Here is a 21,702-nt window from a genome sequence, read left to right as displayed (position 1 = left end):
ACACAAAAGTTTCTGAGAAATGAAATAAAAATCATTGTGATAGCATAACAAAATATTTTCTCTTTATCTAAATAAAATCAAACAAAAAGTCCACATCCTAAGTGGGGATTACAGTTGCCAAATAAATAATGGAAATGGTTTTCAGTATTTTGGTCTTGATCATAGCAGGACTTGAATCGCTCCTAACAAAACCTATGTTATGTAAATTTATACATAATGTTCCAATATGACTTTATAACCTTTAGTTATATTAATTTATCTGTTCAATTTTTTTCTCCAAATTCAGACCAGTAAATTCTTCAGATTAAATCTTGATCCACTAGTTAATTCTCAAACATAGAGTGGTATTGCAGAACAGAAAATCATTGCTCTGTTTCTGTTGGGTTTTTTTAGGTAGGCCAGCTAATCTGTAACTCATATTGTGTTTTCTGTTTTAGCAGCATCCTAAATTGGCAGACCTTGAAGACTGTGCTGTCATGTAAAGTTTCCAGTGGTACATATGTTTCTAATGTACAGTGCATAATTTAATGACAAAACACTTCAGTGGTCTACCCACTGCAAATTTCAGTTGTTAAAAATGTCTGGAGCAAGATGTCCTTAAATAGTAGGCATTTTCTTGGTACATTAATTTTCTCACACTCAGAAGCAGAAAATGTAATAGTAGTTGTCACTTAGTGTAAAGCTCTGTTTACTTTTAAAAGCTATTTACAGCTTAAATGTCTTGTTCAAACTGATTAGCTATAGCAGGATTTAAAACTTTTATAAGGCCTATTTATTACAGTTAATATGTTTTTCCTCAGACCATAGTTCAGGAAATCTGTCCCATCAGCATTAGGACAAGAGTTAAGGTTTGGTTTTGGTTTTTTTCTTGCTACACCTGATAAATGTAAGTCAGTGAGATTTTGAGAACAACTGAAATGAAAAACTTAAAACCCTAACCTAAAAGTAATGCAGTGGCTGTGGCATTTGCATTTAATCCCTTTCCTTCACATTTACAAACAGAGAGCCAGAACAGCTTCCCAACACAATACCTCAACAGTCACAAACCCATGTCCTCATTTATAATTCATCTTGGCTAATAATATGCTTACTGACTGACACTGTATCCAACAAGCCATTCACAATGTGGAAGATCTAATTACAGAAGCCATAACATTGTTATTCCACAACTAAAAGATTGAGAAACATTCCAAACATACAGAGACATATATAAATAATAATTTAAAAATCCCAGATTTAATGTAAAAGTAAAATAAATCCCCTTTCCAAGACAAAGATGAAAAAGCATTAAAGGATGTAAAAATTCAGTGGAGAGTGGTTTTTTTACTATTCCAGTCTCAGACTATACTGATCATTAAAATGGTGTTTCGAATGCCATAGTCTTCCTTGGCAATATTACCTCTCAAACAATCTTTTCCTTCTATTTTGTTCTTTTTCTTCATGCAATCCAGGCAAGTTTGTCTGCATTACTAAAAGTCCATGATTTCCTTGAAGCTGAGATGACTAATTGGTGTGACTAGGAAAAAGGGGAGATTTGGTTGGGTTTTTTCCATGTCAATAAATGCATGTTGTCTTTCTGCCAATCAGTCTCCACATTACTGTGAAAATTGAGCTTACTGGCTCTCAAATTGAGTTAGGAAATAATACATTTCAGGAATAGCTTTTTAGTACAGGATGGTAGAAGGCAGTAGACTATTACCTTTCCTCATATTTTACTCCTGAGATTGCAGAATATTTCCTCTTATATACACAGAGTTCCCCACTTCTAGTTGACACTACCTCCTGCATCCCTGTACTGGGAAGATCTGTTGATTTACCCCCTACTAGAAAGAAAGTACGGGCATCTTATCATCTACTTTATTATTGTTTATTATTGTCTTATGGCTGTCAGCAACATTAATGTACCATCCACACAATTTGGTGGATGAGAACAGAATTATTTGCACTCTCAGTCATGCCACTGAGTCAGAGATTCTATGGGCCTCTGCCTTCCATCAGACAGCATTGAACAATTGTTAGCCCTTTACACACTGAACTCAGTTGGTACAAGAGTAGAATTCTGTAAGTTTTCTCACACTTGGGCACCCAGCACACTGCTCACAACCTGTGTCAGGCACATTCAACACCTTTGGCAACCAAAAGCGTTTGCCCACATGCATGTTTACATGTTTTCTCTATTGTTTATAAATTAACTATCTATAGCTATTTTGTGGCACAGAGGTTCCCATATTTTCTTGAGCAATTTTTCTGTTTTACTTCTGAGTTATTTTGGAAGTTTATATTTTTTATTAAAATAAGCAAAAAGCAAAACTCAAAGCACTTATTTTTATTTCCCTTTAGGTGGTGCATATCTAAGAAGGAAAATTGAGCCATTCCTTTCAGGAACATGGGCCAAGTTCAAGATGTTTTAGTCATACATAGAACTAATACTTTTCTTTAGTCCTAGAAAAATAACCAAACCTTCCGGGGTAGTGAGTCTCAACAATTAGAAAATCAAAAACTTTCTGTAAACAAAACTAAAATTATGAAAATCTGAGCCCAGTTTATTGTTTCACTCCCAAAATGACACTTAGCTATGGATGCCAAAAGGTTTGCCAAAACTATAAGCATACTTAGGCATTGTTAATGATCTTGAGTAAGTTTTTAGTGGATGTGGACAGATTCACTGTCTATGTAGGAAAACATGATAATTGAGTTAGCTTTTTGGCTTGAAATGTAGTAATCAAGACACTGAATAATGCCTTTTGTTTTTTGGGTCAGCAGAAGTGTAATGAGAACACAGTTAAACAGCACACCCAGAAACGGGTAGAGATGACATACTGTAAAGGAAGTACACCTTACTCCTACCTTAAACTATATCCCTTTTCCAGTCTGAACAGTAATTTGGAACAGAAAGTGCTTAAGAGGTAAAAAAGAAAGACAAGGACTTAGACTTAAGTGATTTGTAGTCTAATGATCACTTGCTACTTCGTGCATCTTTACCTTGCATTGGTGCAATCCTTTAGCTTAATTTATGCTGCAAATAGATATTAAGTGACACACCAGTATACCTACGTATTGGAACTAAAACTGACACCACATTCCTTCCAGGCTACAGATTTTGACCAGTTACTTCATTCCAGTCAGAGTATTACTTTATCAGTTATTACTGGCCAGTCTTAAGAAACTTGTCAAAATGACACTGGACATGCTTACATAGGAATATTACTTGCTTTAATTTTCAAACACATCAAATGTGAAGCAGAAGCCCTGGGTACAGAATGTTTGAACTTGGTTAGACATTTTCCTAACTTGAACAAAGATTGAGATGCTATGACATCAGTTCCGAAAAGTACAGTGTTCTGATCCACCTGTCTTGACTCATGTTACCAGTTAGATTACACTTATATCATGAATGTTACCTTTGATCTAGGGATTTTTTGCATTGGCCTGTGACATAAACTTAATTAAAAATAGTGGTTTTTATCTGACTGAGATTTAGCAAGTGTCAGCCCAGTTCTGCGTTTTGTCACTAGACATGAGTGGAAATAACATGAGGAAAGCTTTACAATGGGATTGCCTTTCATCTAGAAGAATTAAGGTTTTGGTAAATTTCATTTGAGCTTTTTTTATCTAAAGATAAATTATTTAGTTTAACTTGGGTTTGATTTCAATCAGTGAGTCTACGTTTAATTTTTGAGCCCAGAGTGGTGGTCTTTGATCTAAGACATCAGTTAGATTATATATGTGGAACTTCTTAACTTAAGGGAAGGGATGTTCGAATCCTCCCACTAGTCTGGCATTCATTCAGGCACCTGAAAAGAAATTATTCAGATACAAAGGAATTACCATGTGAATAGTGTTTCCACACAGTTTCTGCATATGCTGTCCTGCATTTTTATCAAGACTGCAAACATAAACCAGCGTGAGAAAGCAGGTGCTATTTTCCTCTGCCTTTTGAGCACCAGTCTTTCCCAGCAGTAAGCTCTAAGTGTTAACAGCCACAGCAAGGCACTCTAAAACCAGATTTTTTTTTTTTTTCTTTTTCTAAAAAGTCTGGGGCTTTTGATCCAATTTTAATTAAGGGGCAGAATGTTTAAATAAGAAGAGACAGAAAGCAAAAGCCATATGTTTCTTAATATTTTTAGGAGCATCTGAGGCGACTGCAGTGTAGAAGGATAGATCTAAAAAGTTTCTAAACTATTAAGATGTTTCGGTTACTCTTCACAGATTTTTAGTTTACACAGAACGTAGAAATGAAACGCCTTTTGAATCTGACCTTCAGTAACTCATCCATAGTGACTTAATATCTGCTTCAAGGTCATCTGTACTATGAAAAACAAAGAAAATATTTTCTTCCTCATATTAGTCAAAAAGCATAATAGAAACTATTTAATTGTGGTTGATAAAAACTACCATTATTTTTAAAACAGCCATTGATTTCCAAATAATCCACTCTCTTCTATGGAATTATTCACTGATCATTAAGTTATATAATCAAACAACACAGGATATAGTATGCCTGTTGCATAAGGGATACACCAAATATTTATAGGTTATTCAGCTGAAATTAAAAAACAAAGAGGAAACCAAACAAATAAAAAGAAACAGAAAGAAAAGGGGGGGGAAAAAAGAGAGAGACAAAGAAAATCCCATGGAAATGGTTTTTTACCCCCCCCACCCCCCCAAAAAAGCGCAACTGTAAACTTTTGGGGCAAAAATTTGTTACATAAGAGTGGAAGAATAAAAAAAGTCAGACTAATACCAAAAATAAGGGAAAATGAGAAACTACTAGTAGTTCAACGTTAAAAAAGGAAAGCTAAAAGCATTTATTTACACACTTTGAATTGAAGATAAATGTAGACAGGAGAGAAACAAAAGGCAACACAAGGATGTCCAGTGGTACACATAGGATCAAAAGAAAGAAAAATAAGTGTTCTGAATGCCTATCCATAGTAAGATGTTTCATTGTGCTACAATCATTTAGATTTCATGGATCTGGAAAAAAGGTGTAAAATTCAGCCTGTCAAGCAAAAAAAAAAAAAAATCTCTTACAGCCTTACCTAGATTCTCCTTGCTTTCACCCATCACCAGTCATAATAAGTGTCACATCATTAATACAAGCTGCAGTTTTCAGAGGTATTGCTCCACTACAAATATGAAATATGATTGGAAGTAATGACATTTATCCTGTTACGGTAACTTGGGTATTTCTTACATTTAGATACTGAAAACTCAAAGTTTAACCAGATTAGATTTGCAAGTGCTTTACAATCAAGTGATGTGCTGGCATCACAGTGATGTGCTAAACAAAGTCCTAATGAAGCTGGATATCCCTCAAATACTTTCCCAATCATCATGTTAGGCAATGAAAAGAAACAGTAAAAGTAAATGCAGAAATTAACAACTAGTGAAAAGGTATAGAAGTAATAAAATGAGTAAAAAAAAAGGACAATGATGTCTCGAGTATAAGTAAGGTTTTGTTGTATATCATGTCATCAAGGAACTTACAATAGCTGACAGGTGCATACAATAAGGGAAAGGAATTTCAGTAGAAAGAGTACAAATTTTACCATAATTTGTTAAACCATTGGGTGAAAAAATAGTTATGATGAATGTAGAGCAAAAAGCTGTATGTAGAAAGGATTTCTAAAGAGAATTTATGCCTTAAACACTGTAGTTTCAATCTTTTGACACTGAATCCTCCCTGTTTGAATTGACAGTTCAAGTAATTCAGTTACCGACGACAACAAATGTACATTTCCACTGCATATTACTTGTCAGACAGCAATGTAATTTCAGAATGGCTTCAAAATAGCTTCTTCAGAATAGCTACTAAAACCCCAAAATAAACTGAGCTTAAGAAAATTAATCAGCCAAAAGACAATAAAATAAGATTTGTCGTAGTTCCTTAGTGTATACAACCAATCTTATCATGTGTCTTGAGTGGTAACATACAAAGGAGAGAAATTTATGACCACTAAATTCAGAATGACATGGCACAAAAAAAAAAATTGTCTTAATTATGCTAACCCCAACTTAAAAAAAGAAAAGATCACCACAACCTGAAAAATAGTCATGGATTAATTTCTCCCAAAATGAAGGGAACCCCCCCACATTTTCCTGTTTTTAAACCTGTAGTGAAATGTAAAGAGTACTTACTACCTCATCCAGTAAGCCAAAAAGGACTTTGAAAAGTGTGAGAAAGCATTAAAGTCCTTGATGTGTTCACTGAAAAAGTGGGAAACTCATGTTCATATACCTGCACTATCTTGCACTAAATTATTGCTACAATGAGGGACCTAATCTTTATTCACCCTCATATAATTAATGTGACTTGGCTTGAGTGAAAAAGTAAGTATCTTTTTATACTTGAAATACTCTTGCAAAATTTAGATTTGCTCAAATAGAAATCTGTTCATTAGTTATTCTCATGTTGAAGATTGTGATCAGCTCTGCTTGTGTGGATTGATTGCCAGTTAGTTTCAATAGCCATAGAATTGTACTTGATACATTGTTACTCAGTAGGAGTATAATTGGTGAAATAAGAAAAATTAAAAGCTGGTCAATAAAATCAGTTGTAAAACCTCGAAAAATAGGACCTGTGAAAACACCACTGAAGCCAGTGATCAGAAGGAATGTTTTATCAGTTAAATGTGAAATGGCCATTAAACAGTTAACCTCCACTGAGCCTGCCATGTTTGATTAAACATTAAATAATATGCTTAATTTTTGTCTCAGAGGAATTGACATATATGATAAATATTTCTGGAACTTTAACATAAACAAGGACTAAACACTCTGTTGACATGGGCCTTTTAACATTACATAATGCCATTATGGTTTTGATATTGAAAATGTGAGGTTTGGGGTCTCAGGTTTTTAAAAAAAAACAAGCCCCCAAAAATATAAAAAGGCAGTATTCAGAACATCTCAGAATTTTCTATGGTGTTTTAATCCAGGCATATAAATTAGTTCATAGACTTGTGAATATCATCTATATCCAAGAAATGCTATTTTCAGATTTTCAAAAATCTGTTAGCTTGGGACACAGGTGAGCAAATTTATTTACATGCATTGGCATTTTCTGCTCAAAATTGTCATACCTCCTTGACATTTAAACAATTTACTTCAGCCAAAGATATGACACAAAATAGCCATTCATTATTTCTCTTAACTGGGGGGAAAAAAACCCATAATAATTTCTACAGGGCAGCTGAGTTTCTGAAGAATTTCCAAAATCCATACAAAGTAGCCCCTTCAGTCACTTTTTCTGAATGAGAAGGCATGGTTCCTTGTTGAGGTACCGAAGTATATTACCAGAAATTATTGTATCACATTTTAAAAAAATATAATAAATTAAAAGAAGACCAAGAGTGCATTACTGATTCAGAATTAGAACTTTTTATAAGGCCAGTGTTCAAACCTCAGAATTTTGGAAATACACTGCTATACACAGTTCTGTAGCTCATTATTTTCTGCACAAAGCCACTTTAAAACCTCTCAAGTGCTTCTAATATATCACTTAGCATTATGCAATTGCTACTTCCCTTCAGTTTTCAGGCTGTTAAGTCTTTGAACTCTTAAAACTACAGAGTTCTGACAATTTTTATAAAACCACAGGGAATGCAAACTATTTTTTGCTTACCAGGTCAAAAACAGTAAAAAAATGAGTGGGCTTGCTACAATTTCTTCTACTTTAAAATCTTTTAAGTTAGTGGAGGGTCAGGTTTAATTCTTGTTTTGCAAGTGTTCTCATCAAATAAGGTAAAACTTAGGAGCTTGCATGGCATGCATATTTGCTACAAACTCAGTTACTTATAGAAAGTTCACTGTGTGCTTTATGGAGGAAAGAATGATATACATGGAAGAACAGTAGGGAAGAAATTGTGAGGTTATTTTGCTTGTGTTTCACTCTGTAAACAATATTCAAAATGTTGACAAATGGAAACAATTTAGAGATAGTAAAGTCTGTGGATATTTACCTGTATAAAATATCTGTGATGCACAGTGTGCACTTTTCTGTTTCATGTCAATTAATGTCAGCATTTTGAAGCTCCTTTTCTTTCGGTTTCTTGCCAGAGAAATAATAACGTTCACAAGGCAAAAAAATGAATGTCTGCATTAAAAATTGCTTTTGATTACTGTTTGGATGAGAAAGTCAAAGAAGACACTAATGACACTGGTATTTCATATAACTGTTCAAAATGGAATATTAAAGGGCTTATGATGGGAAAGGTACCTCATCAGTAAAGCACTGGCAAGGCACTTAGAGGAACAACTGAAAAAGCGGAAAAAACTGCTAAAGCTTTCTGATTACCAAAGCTTTATTTCATAGACCTTCAGATTAAATTTTAGTACCTGCTATTCATTAATTATGAATGAAAGAGAATTCAACACTAGGCCTATCCTTTCTTTCTTGGTATTTCATCATCCAAAAATGATCACACACTTTAGCTGAGCTTTATCTCATATCCTGTTACATCTGGCTGAATTTAAATTTGTAACTGCCTTTTGACTAAATATTGCAAAGTAACAAATTCTTCATTCAGAGTTGTTTGATATAATATTATTTTAAAGTCAAATGCAGTCCAGAAGATGACCTTGGCACAATCTCTTGACAGACCCTCCAAGGCATGGAAATAGTCTAGGGAACTGTGAAAGTACAGAATGCAAAAGGCTGCAGGCATTGCATGGGATGATGACAAGAAAATCAAGACCAAAAGCAGATGATGTATTTCAGATGAAATTTTTTCAAGTAATAGCTAAATACTGGCATAAGGTTGAAGGATTCCTAAGCATAACCATATTACACACTTTCAGATCAAAGAATATTTTTTCAGTGGTTGCAAAGAATTCAACATTTACATTAGTTAACATTTCCAACTTAGGGAAAATGTTGCTGTTTCAATACTTCAGTAATGCCAAATATTTGCAAGCAATTAAACATGAAGGAAATATAGTATATTGACTATTTATATAACTTTTTTATATTAAAAAGATGTTTCTCAACATAGATATCAAAAGAAAATACCAATAGTTGCATTTAATCATTCTTTCAGGATCTTATTAGTGAAAAATATTATAGTTACAGCTAATTTCACATGTTTCTTTAATACCATTTGTAAAATCTGTCAATTTGAAACATCATTTAAGCAAATTATGCTCTATTTTGTATATACACATAAAGAGAAAAGCAAATTACATCAGAGGTATAAATAGTAAAAAATTATTAACAATAGATCATAAAATAGCTTTATTTGTATTTTTTTTCCTAGGACATATGATAATGTCTGTAAGTTGGACATAGAATTGAAGACATATTAGAATATCAAGTAATTCTTCAATATCAGTGGTAATCTTGATCTAAATCCTTTTTAAAATCATGCCAATTGTCTTGTTAAAATTAACCATGATTTCCCTTATAATAACGCAGAAAGTTTAAAACTTCCTTTTTTAGAACATTTGGATAACTTCTTATAATAACCTCTTTTCCTTGCAGTGATGGATTTCACAATGAGAAATATGGTGTTCATGATGAAAAAAACTAAATGGAGAACTTAATGAATTGTCTTCTGTCTTCGCACTACTGATGCCTGCATTGTATTGAATATTAATAGTTCAGAACATCAGTTACCGCTTGCCGGTTCTTCATTTTTCAGTGTCTGATTCAAGACCTTATCTTCTTTTAGAAGGTTGGTCCATGGAGGCAGGTGAAGTCAACAGAAACTGTGCCTGAATTTTCAAAGAAAATAATAAGCACATAATAATAATGATGATAATAATAATAATAATAATAACTCTAATATAGAGCATAATAATAATAATAATAAGCACTCTAATAATAAGCTCTATAAAATAGACCAGCCCAAAACCAACCAAGCAAAAAAGCTCTTTATGCCAAAGATTTTATGAGATTAGTGTAGATACTTTTGGTTTTAAGCTCTCTTATGATTCTCTTCCATATTTAAAACCTGATAGCAAATTCCTATAAGTTGGATACGGTTTTCACAGAAAAGTGAATTTGAGGGAACTACTGTAAGGCAAATGTCAATAGAAAGCCTACATGTAAATAAATAAATATTTATTTGAAAATAGTTCGCATGGAATTAAGTATGATGGCCAAGTGCTACCCATTAAGTCAAGGGGAAAGGAAAATGGAAAATATAGATTGATTTCTGATTTAATATCATTTATCCTGGCCATGGCATGAGTTATAGAATATAAAGAAAACACAGCCCTGTAAATCAAAGAATCATAAAATATCCTGAGTTGAAAGAGCCCACAGGTTGCACCAAGACCATATCCTGGCTCTGCCCAGGACAACCCCAATGAAAGGCCATACTACACAGCGTCCAACTCCAAAGGTAACTGATGTCTTAGCTTTTCACCAGCTGAGCTTTAAAAACATGTCTTTTCAGTGTGAGAGAAGAAACCCTAGTAACTATATATGTAGCGCACTTTTAGTAATTTGATAAACTGATGTTTTCTGTACAGGTTCAGAAGATGACCTGCGAGTATTCTTTCTTCTCGGGAGAGCAAGTTTCAGTCCCAGGTCTGCTGCTCTTTCTGTCTGTATCCTCAGCAGCCAGCACAGAGCAGTAATTAATCTACTGCAAGTATGCCCAGGTAGCAGATATCTCCGCTTTGAAACAAGAGAGTTCGACATTTAGTATTGCTATTTGCGGCCAATGCTCTTCTGTCTCATTCTAGTTAAGGACTGGCGCTTGCTTGGGATAGTTTGTTTTATCACAATGAAAGCCTTAAAACAAGAGTCTGTAATTCAAGAAGGCCATCCAGAGAAAGGCAACTGAGACAATGTAGTTAAGCCCACGTGCAGAAGATAATGCTCTAATTGAAAGTGTATTACAGCTATTTTGTGTGGTTAATTTACTGTGACCCATCTTAATTTTTTCCAATCCACCTAGGAGTAACCAAATTCTGGCTTCTGGAATTTTTAGGCATTTTCATTAAAATACATATGGAAGTTGAAGTACAGATTTCTCTGTGATGAATGTTGTCTGTGTTTTATGTTTTATATTTGTATACATTTGTATATGTTATATGTCAAAATAGATGGTTTCAGTATTCCAAGGTAGTTCTGTTTCTGTAATGTAAAAATCCTATTATCTATTCTAGGGAAAACAATTGCCATTACTTACTATGCCTATAACTGTACATTAACTACACTTAATGTATGCTGTCTAGAAATATATGACAACCTTGCTTTGCCTATTTAAATGTTCTGCTAAAAGGCTACGAATTCCAAGGTCTCTCCATTGAACAGGGAAACAGCCAGAGTTCTGCATCTGGCTCAGTGTATGACTCTTTAACAAAATATTGTTACAAAAAATACCACAAGAAAATAATTTAATTATTCAAAGCAATAAAACTCCCTATAAAAATAACATTTTCTAAAACTTCAAGAAACCACAACTTATTTTTAGTTCTGCATGGTGAATTATATTTTAGCCTTTAATAATTTTATTCATTTAATAGGAACACAAACAACATAGTAGCCCTAGTTAGCCCTGCTTGGCCAGTGATTTGGACCAGGTGACCTTCAGAGGTGTCTTCTACCTCAACAATTCTGTAATTCTGCAGTACATATGCAGAATTGAAGTCATTTAAAATGCATTTTAAAGTCATTGAGCTGATATAGAAGCAGTATCAGGTTATTTTCTTACCTGTTCCTTGATTTTAACTCTACTTTCGTTATTATAATGGTTGTTAGATGAGGCAGTTACTTATTCTCTCTTCTGCAGGTCCTTACTTGCCTCTGTCTGGGTTCTCTACATGAAGTGAGAGAGCTCCTTCAGTGCTAGATGTTACTTTCCTTTGATAAAATATTCTTTGGAAAAATGGTTTAGGAATTATCTCTTAAAAGTGGAAGTGTTCAACTACCTGCCTACTTTAATCAACAGCTGTGTCTCTGAATACTTTGCATATCAGTCTTGTTGCAAAGCTTGAAAGAACACGTAAAAATGCATAGTGTTCATTATTTTAATACAATAATAGGACTATAATGAGAATAAAAGTTCATATCCTGTTTGTTTTCATCAGACGTGTGGGAAAATGACTGGTGGTAAAATCAGATAAAACTAAGAAGTTATAGTCACATTCAAACAAGTTATAACAGCATGGAAATTACAGGGTGAAATGCAATTGCTACCCTCCGGATGGGATGTGGTCAGCATGTCCGACCACAGTGCCGCCTTCAGTACATGCAGTCAGCATGCCACACAAAATACATCCTAAGGGGGACAAAACAGGGTGGAACGGAGTGGAGACACCATGACCAGTCTGTCAAAACCCTTGCAGAGGAGGGAACTCAGTGGTACCCTGTAGCTGATAAGTCACATAGCAGCTGTTCAACAAAAAGAAGATTTCTTGCTGTTGAACCAGCAACTATGGAAAGACCACAGATGCCCATCTTTATCCTAAATGTTATCTCAGATGTAATACTGATGTTACTCACCTCTAAGGTATGACCACCCACCACTGAACATGATGTATGAGTAGATTCACTCAAGCTCCATCTAAACATAAAAATAGTATAAAAGTAAGTTAAAAATGGAAAGAAGTTAGAGAAGAATGCATAGGAGCTCCTGGGATCATTTAATGGTCTGGAATGTCTTCTCTCCCATAGGGATGGGTGTTGGGTAAGAACCGTACTCTATGCGTGCTGATTGATTATCCCAAGCTAGTTTTTTTAAGGATTAGACCTTACCCGTATATTGCTTTGAATATGTTTTTGCAGCCAGATACTATCACTGGCAATCTTCAAACCTTAACTGGTCAGAATTTTCTATTATATTAATAAAGAGTGTTACTCCATAAAGTGTTAATTGTGAGCCCTTCAAGGGTTTTAACAGCTGCCAGCAGCAGTAACTCTCCACTTGCTTATGGACACCCAGAACGGAGTCTCTCTCGTGCTGTTGGCGTGTGTCCCTGAATCCTTCCTTTTGCTGACAGACCAATTAAAGGTGTGGAAACCCAGGAGAGGGGCCTTCTGTTTGCATGGGATCCTAAACAAGTTAGCTGAACCACCCTCCAATCCACCAGGACTACTCAGAGAACAGTCCCCATAAAAGGACACTGAACAGTTGGGCACAAGGGTCTCAGTTTTCTGTGGCACTGACAGACTAATTGAACACAAATGGTTTGAGAAAATCTCTAATTTCACATTACAGAAGTGTTATAAATAAGCACAGAAAAGGGAATAATATCCATCTTTTTCAGTTGTCTGTGGGCATAACAACTCTGACTAAGAAAAATTCTGGATTAAGGGAAAAAGAAAAAACAAAAACAGAAACACAAAGAAAAAAAAACCACAGCAAAAATCAAGTTTCAAACCACCTTCTGTATCATCAATACATGAAAATTAGGAAAACAACAACTATTTATAAAAACTAGTGGTTACTTATAGGAACAAAAAGAAATGTTTGGGGTTTTTAAAGGAATCCCACAAAGCTCACACTCTTCTTCCTAGAATGCTACACTTATAATGGTAAGAAACTAGTTTTGCATGAAAGAACATCACATAAAAATCTAGGCAATACCTCCAAATACAAAGGAGCTCAACACTGATGGCAGAGCTGTGCACATATCAAACAAATCAACACAGCACAGGAGATCCCTGATGATGAATGATCTGGCTTGTCTAGCGTGCATGTCCCTCTCAGTATCTTACACTGAGTATCTGAGGATTTTATCCTCAAAGTGGCATAACTTAACTTATCATCTGGAAAAGGTTTTCCCCAGCTTATAATGAATTCCTTTTTTGCTTTACTGTAATTGTAGCCATTGGCTTCAGAGACAGAGCACTTAAGATCTTATTAACTGCAAAGCAAGAAAATCTTGCTAGCTTTATTAGCTTTAATATGATGAGGTATATTATTTAACATGGGTCACTTAGAAAATACCAACGTAAGTTACACTAAGAAGTGTTTCTTACTATTCACTCTTCTGTAGTATAGACAATAAAGTAACTTTAAAATTTCATTTCAAATAAATGAATGCCAAACTCAAGAATTTGTGAAACACTTGTTATATAACAAAGATAATAAAAGGGAAGAAAAATTAAAAATACATATTTTTGGCAATAATGAAGGTACTGAAAAGAGATATGCCATTTTTGTAAACATCTTAGTCAAACTTAAAGCGTTTCTAAAGGAACCGTCTCATTTCTAACTTAGTTGCCTGACCACAGCATTGAGTTACCTGATGTATGTGCTATTTATAATTAGTCTTTTAGACAGCTGATACTAAAATGCCCAAGATGAACAGCAAATTCAGAAATACAGAATTTTGCACAATAGGAAATACTAAGCATAAAAATAAAGTTTCCTTCTCTTAAATGCTTGATTTTCTCTAAGATGGCTTTAAGTCCAGGAGTGGCATGAAAAAACATCAAGAAGCAGAAATTTCTTACTGTTTGGGAGTGGTGCTAAGTCTTGCACACTGCAGAAACACCGAGCATTTTTCAAACTACTGACTGGGGAAAGCATCCAGGTGAGTGTCCCCTTGATTTGAAAAAACTTACATGAATGAGTGCAGACAGGGAGAAGTCAGCTCGTTCTAAGACTTGTGTACATCATCCATCTGGAAGCGGCATCTTGATGGTTTCAAAATTTGCGTTTAATCAAGTTAGATAATGCTATTCCTACTATAGAACAGGGGCTGTACTATCCAGTTTGGACCAGGCCAGGTCACCCTAGGCAAGACTTATCAGGTCATAAATGGGACAGTCCAAAATATTCTGTTAAAAATTCAAGACTAAATTGCAAATATCTGTGAACGCATACAATTTTATGCTCCACATTTCAAACAAACCAAATGGATATCAAGAAAAAAAGAAAGTAAGATGACAGACATAAGTCTTACCTAATTAAATTACTTGGCGATATTTTTAATGTTGTTTTTAAGATTTTCTCAGGATGATACAAACATAAACCAAGCCCAAACCGTGTGGAATTACTATAATAAAAAAAACCTAAAACCCAAAACCCAGATTAAAAAAACACTCACAAGAACTACCACAAAGAAAAAAGATGACATATTCGCTACCAAAAAAACTTCAAGGTTGAGAAAATATCAAAAATTTCCTCTATTTAATGTAAAATCTGCAAGGCAATGTCCCTAACACTGATTTAATGCTGCATGCATGTGAGAGGAAATACTGACATTAATATTGACACTATCTAGATGATTCTAGTGCACTATTGTTTAAAAAAAAAAATTGAAATACCAATATTTTCTTTGCTTTTTAAAGTCTTCCTTCCCTTCTTTCCCTCCCTCCAACTAACTTTTACTGTTTAGCTATTAGATGAAAGTCAGTCTGCTGATTTTGCTTGTTAAAGCTCTCCAGATTTCTGACTAGTCCTTCCTGCTTGTTGGTTGTGCTCCTCACAAATGTTAAGTGAGGATAGTGTGTAAAATTGTCCATTCTTGTAAGCATCTTGCATTTCCCTGCTCTGTCTCCCTCTTAACTTCCAGCCATAAAGTTTTCCGGACACCAAAGTATATCCTAAGTGACTCCAGCTGAAATGTGGCATTATAATTCACAGAATATTTTACATATTTCAAAATTTTTATTTGGCGAAATTTTACCCAGGGTCATATATGCCTTTAGGCATATCAGTCTGAAATATTCTGTTAAAAATTCAAGATAAGTCCATTTAAGTAAAACTTTATTCATTGTAATTTACTGCCTGTGACTTCATAGAAAATATTCAATAATTTCTTTGATTTCTTCTTTTTACTCTTATTTCTCCATCTCTTAGCTACTTGCATGTATCCTTTTGTACCTCACACTTGGAACATTCTCCCTCAGACTCCCTAAATCCCTTATTACTTTACAAAATCCATTGCCTATCAAAAGTACTGACCAAGTATACTCTCAGAATTTAATATAGCATACTACAGTCCTGTAAAGCTATAAAGAATATCTAATTTTTCTCATTAATATATTCTTACGTGAAATAGGAAAGAATTTTTTAGGAAATGGAATGGCATACTTCAGAATTACACTGACTATCCTAAAAAAGGATTAAGATACTGTTGAATATCTGCCTCCTTCCACTTGTTGTTCTCCTAACATTCTTTCTATTTTCCTTAACTACATGCTAAAATTAATTCAGAAAGCTGTGGCATATTGAAAATAATTTAAAATTTACTACTTCAGTTTTGTCTTTTTTTTTCTATGTTTAGGTTTTTTTTCATCATTCAAACTAAATTAAAATATTTAATGTGAGAATATCACATTTTAAAAAGTAATTTATTTATTCTACTTGTAAACCCTATTTATTTATCAGAAAATAAGATACTTTCCTAAGTGGGCTTGATAGATACTTGCATTGACAAAACTTCCAAAATTTTAGGAAATTTGTTTTGAATGACCACTTCTAAGTGTAACTTGTGTATTAAAATATCTTCTTGTAGAATCTTGTGAGAATGGAAATTTGGTCAAAACATACAGAGTATTTCGAAGCAAACCTGATGTGACACCATAAATAACTCTTTTTGTCTTCTTAAAGTGGAATAGTACATGAGATTTTACTGTGCTTTTATACATGTCAAACCTATGATTTTCATTCCTTCCCAGTAAGCCATTGCATTTAGAGATTCCAATGTGTCTTATTATATGTGAAGCAGACAGTGAAATATGTAAATTGATGAATAAATTTGAGACAAGATCTTTGCACATTGCCTATGAGCCTTCTGTCAAAATCAGTAGTGTAGACACACTCTCAAAAAGAGTGGTGGAATAGCTGGTTCACTGAGTGAAAACATAGGTTTAATCAGGTTGCTAATTCTATACGAGCACATTTTAGGTCCAACAATAAAATGTAGGTACAGCTCTTTAAACATGTTTGAAACTCATCTTGCTAGACCATTCCTTTAATCTGTTGAAATTCACACCAGTGCAAGTGGGTTCGTGTTTGGGTAAGGTCTTCGTATTCACATTCTTTGCCGTTTTCTGAGGAAAAAGAACTATTTTCCTGGAGTGCAAGTCAATTTTGGGTTTGTTCAGTGCAGGTTTCTGTATTACGTACACATCCATGTGACTGTGTTTCTTTGGAAGAGTTGATGGATACATTTATTCCCAGTGAGTGACTTTTCTTTGTTTTCTATTTCAAAGATACATAGAGCTCACTGAAAGCAGAATCAAAAATAGTGTATATGGAAGCCTGTGTTCATAAAAATAAATCATAGAAAAGTCAAGACAATTGCCACAATTAAAGAAAATTCTTCAAAAAACTTCTATTTGAAAAGGGACAAAAGGAGACTTGGTTTAAAATTTCTTTACTATTTTGTAAATGACATTTGATGGAGGGTAGAAAAGTATTTCCTTACTCATTTAGTCTGTGATGTAGGAAGTTGTCTAATCACTGAGCTCTATCAGAGCCTGACATGTCACTTTCCCTGATGAGTTGACTGACAACCTATCGCAAAAAGTATTAGTTTCATAAATATTTCTAAAAATACTTTTTGTAATATCATATAGAAAATGGTATGTTAAGAACTGGACAAAAGAAATCAAGTACAAGCCTGTTAAGCATTTAGGATAATTAAGAATATTTCATAAAGGGTTATCTGTCAAGCATGCCTAAAACCCCAGCTTCCATGCAATCTTTGCTTTTCAGAGGTCCTATGTTTGATTTTACCAGATGTAGCATATTTCCTATGGTTCTCAATGGGTCCAGTGCTTGCAAGATGCCTCTTAGGAAGTGTGGTCAGTGATGAACAGAATGATCTAACATAACTTTCTAAATATATGCATAGCCTTTGTGAGGAGAATAGAGGGTCTTAGTCAGCAGAGGTTCCTGGTTGGTTTTAACTCCTGTTATCCTCTGAGCCAAGAAAAATCTTTTCCCTATGAAATAGCATTTTGAAGTTTTGGTGCTTTGCACTCTCTGAAATGTTTACAAAAGTTTCTCCTAGTTTTAACTCTCTCTGTGCACCTTCAAAACAGCACCACCTCTGCTTCTGTCAACTCCAGTAGAACATTGAGGCAAGAACTAGCAAAATCTCTACATTGCCTTACTCTTTTAGCAAGAGAGCACTGATCCGTGAAAAAAGGATATATTGTTGTGAAATTCTTCATTCTGTTGTCTTGAGCTTACTCAGATTCACTTCTGCTGACACAGATCATAAAGTAAAATTCATGACACACTGATAAACACCATAATTGGATGCTCTGCTTTTTATCGAGATGCAATTTTTCATTAATATATTATACTTATTTAGGCATTTAATCATGTAGAACTACAAAAATGCTGCTGAGGTGATGGAACAAGAGAGTGAAGTTAATATGGACTCAGACTTTCCTTATGGAAGTGCATTTCCTGGTTTTATTCCAAGGTCCACAGCATTAATACACACAGAGCTTCTCTTTCATTTCATTTTTGATACACCCATCACTTCATTATTCATCCTTTTCTCTACATGAAACACTGTCAAAATAAGAGAATTCAACACTTCTGATGACCAAACAAAATCCTGCATTCACCTCAAAACACTGCACATAGACTGCATAGGCTAGACTGAAAATTTAACAGCATTTCTATAAAACTATTCCCAATAGATGCTCATATCTACAAACACACACATGATACAAAGAGGTGTCAATTTGAAATGCATTAAAGAGCAATACACTTAACATACCTTTGTCATAAAGTTTCAGTGCATCACAAGATATATACCTGTTGTTGGCCACCAAGGAGATTAACTGAAGAGCTGTAGTAAACACTAAGTCAGAATTTATTGGCATTCATGGTGAATAAAACCATTCAAACTTTTAGTGATGGAAACAAAGTGAATTTTGCAATGTGACTCTTTCTTCCTTAATATCCTGAATATTAAACTTAAAATTATCTGAACAGTTAAATCCAAAGATTTCTGTATTAGAGTTCAGTTCCTCAATAATTTTTTTAAATGTCATTTGGGTCCTATTTTTCTGTAATTTTAGTGTAAATAAAGGTGAATTGTGTAAATAAAGCACAAAATGTAACAAAAGTGAAGAAGAAGAGCAACAAGGGGATTTTATATTTAAATTAGAAATAAAAAGAGAAACTTTTCAGAAATGCCACATTACTAGTTCAGTGTTCAAAGCCTATATTACTAAAACACTCTGTAAAACTAAAGACAAAGAATCATGAAAACAAAACATGTGTTGTATGAGAGTAAGGGAACCAGGTTTGAGCTACCTGGCATGGATTTTCCAATTCTTTTACCTTGAACCTACACTCAAATTTGCAAATACACTTTATCAAAGTTTGTCACATCATCATGTATTTCACTTTTCCCCAAAATAGTTAAAGCTACCACAAGTTAGCAATGCTTTTTTTAGTTTCTGTTCACCTTTCTCTGAGACAACTGGGACAGTCCTCGAGAAGAGTCCAGGCCGGATTCCTGACTAAGCAAAGATATTGTTGTGCAAGAACATAACTCAAGTATTACCTATACCATGCTCAGATCTTTTGCTTATGTTTTCCTGGGCAATAAAAGCCATATTATTTGAAATGCACTGTATGTCATGTATGTGTGAAGTATCAAGCATCATCTGTTAAATCTAAAGAAATGTAAAGCCCTGAGAAATGGACATTAGAAGAAAGGATTTAAAATGTCTTACCTGACAAAAGAATGTTTCAGAGAAAGGTAAAATAATGAAATCCCTTTTATTTCTCCAGAAAAGCAACAGTGATGAATTTAGTCTGATTTAAAAAAACATTATCCAACAAAGATTTTTTTTCTTTCGAATTATCATTACAAAGGAGCTAGATAGGTTTTCAGGCCTCTTCTCTTTTTCTTTTCCTCAAAGAAAAGTACAGCAAGGTTTTTCTTTCTTTAATGACAGCAATTAATTGCAATGTTTCAAAACACCCATGCTGTTGCTGGCAGTAGCAATTGAAGAAATGATAAGTGTAATAATCATCATTAATTAAAAAAAAAAATAAAATTAGGTCTCTAATGAAAAAATCAAGAAAGGATTTGAATCAAGGACTGAATGAGGGGAAAGAAAAGGCAAAAAAACCCAAATACTAAAACATGTTTATTTTTTTAATATGAATACCTGTGATAATTTTTATGTAAATACTGGTAGCCAGTAAAACTTGATATGGAATGCTAACCATTTATACTTTGAGCTCCTTAATACAAAAGTTACTGTTGTTGTATACCTTTAATTAAAAATTAGACGGACAACTAGAAAAAGGGAATGGTGCAATTATGCACTAGGTGAAACATTAGGCACATGGGAAACTAAGAATGATGGTTAGAGAGAATACAATTATACTTTGTTTTGCAGTTTTGTATTTATGTTTTTTCAGGCGTGTTTGCAGGCGAGAACTCAAAGAACCCCTTAAGCTGCTCCTTCTTCTTCTTATTCAGTCAACCATGTGGCATGTGCTCCTCTGATGAAATATTTGCACTAAACAGAATGTAAGTACAAAGCATGCAGTGATGGATAGCACCGTCTTTCTTGGAATTTCTTTTTTTTAAATCAGGAAATTCTACACACACTTCCCCCTGTGCTATCAAATCACAGAATAACTAGATTAATTTGGAGTTGCAGCAATATCAGAGCAGTCACTAATTTTGCATTGAAAATAAATAAATAAATACCACAAAGGCTTGACACTTTTCCAGCTCCTGAAATAATGTATTATTAAAAACAAATTATGGTGTGTCAAACTGCATCGTACTATGATGTGATATGGAAATAAAGCAGACATAAATCCAAGACTTTGGGAAATAAATTTATGATGTGCTGTGTAGCTTCATGTCATGAAATGAAGTCACAAAATTATTTTAGAGTGTATTACTGGAAACAGCTTTATTTCCCCCCAGTATCATTTAAATTCTCAGATGGATAAAACATATTCAGGAAAGGATTCTGATCCAGAATGAGGAAAAATCAGAAATATTTTTTTTCCCTGTCCTTATCTTCCAAAGTTGGTTGTTTCGTTTTTTGATTTTTTTCTTTACCTAGACTTAGCAGAATTTTGAACTTCTCAGGTTTGGCTTAACTTGGCAAATGCACCACCAGATGACTACATTTCATCAGCTTCAATTGTATTGAATTTGAATCAGTTCTGAATATAATAGAAAAAAAATATTTAAACTGTAAAGAGAAATCTTCTGGCACATTTTGCATTGCAGCTGCTTCCTGCCCTAGTATTTGCCAATACAATAGTGTCAGGAAATCTTTGCAGCCCTAAGCAAAGGTTCCTCACTTGGAGACCATTTTGAGGGATAGCTCCAGACAGACTAGTTAGCCAGCACCAACGTTGCAGTGTGGGCATCACTCATATCCCTCTGTTTTCTCTGACAATTATTTGGTTATTTGATCATTTTCAAGGAAGATAATTCAACAGAACTTTGGCCAAGTATGGCCCTAACATGATACATATGGTAGACATTAATATTTAAAAGTGTCCTTTAATCACACAGATTTCATATTAATGGCTTTGTCTAGTCTGCTATTATATTAAAACTGGCTCTTTAGAGAGGGAATTGTCTTTTCTGTCATATTTGAGTGTTTTGGCTAGAATATCTGCCCCCTGCTCAGACAAAAGGGCCATGCAAAATGGTATTATGTCCCTGGAAGTGACCAGTACAGAATCCTCAGGTGACAGCTGAGGGAAATTCAGATGAAACATACAGTCATACTTCTCCAAAATACTATCCTGCCTTTAGCCTTTTTATAACAGAGCCATT

The sequence above is a fragment of the Corvus kubaryi genome, unplaced genomic scaffold, assembly GCF_017639235.1.
Source record: "Corvus kubaryi isolate FWS band 111438036 unplaced genomic scaffold, C.kubaryi_AGA036_p1.0 37357, whole genome shotgun sequence".
Taxonomy (NCBI): domain Eukaryota; kingdom Metazoa; phylum Chordata; class Aves; order Passeriformes; family Corvidae; genus Corvus; species Corvus kubaryi.
Note: the sequence above shows the minus strand (reverse complement) of the source record.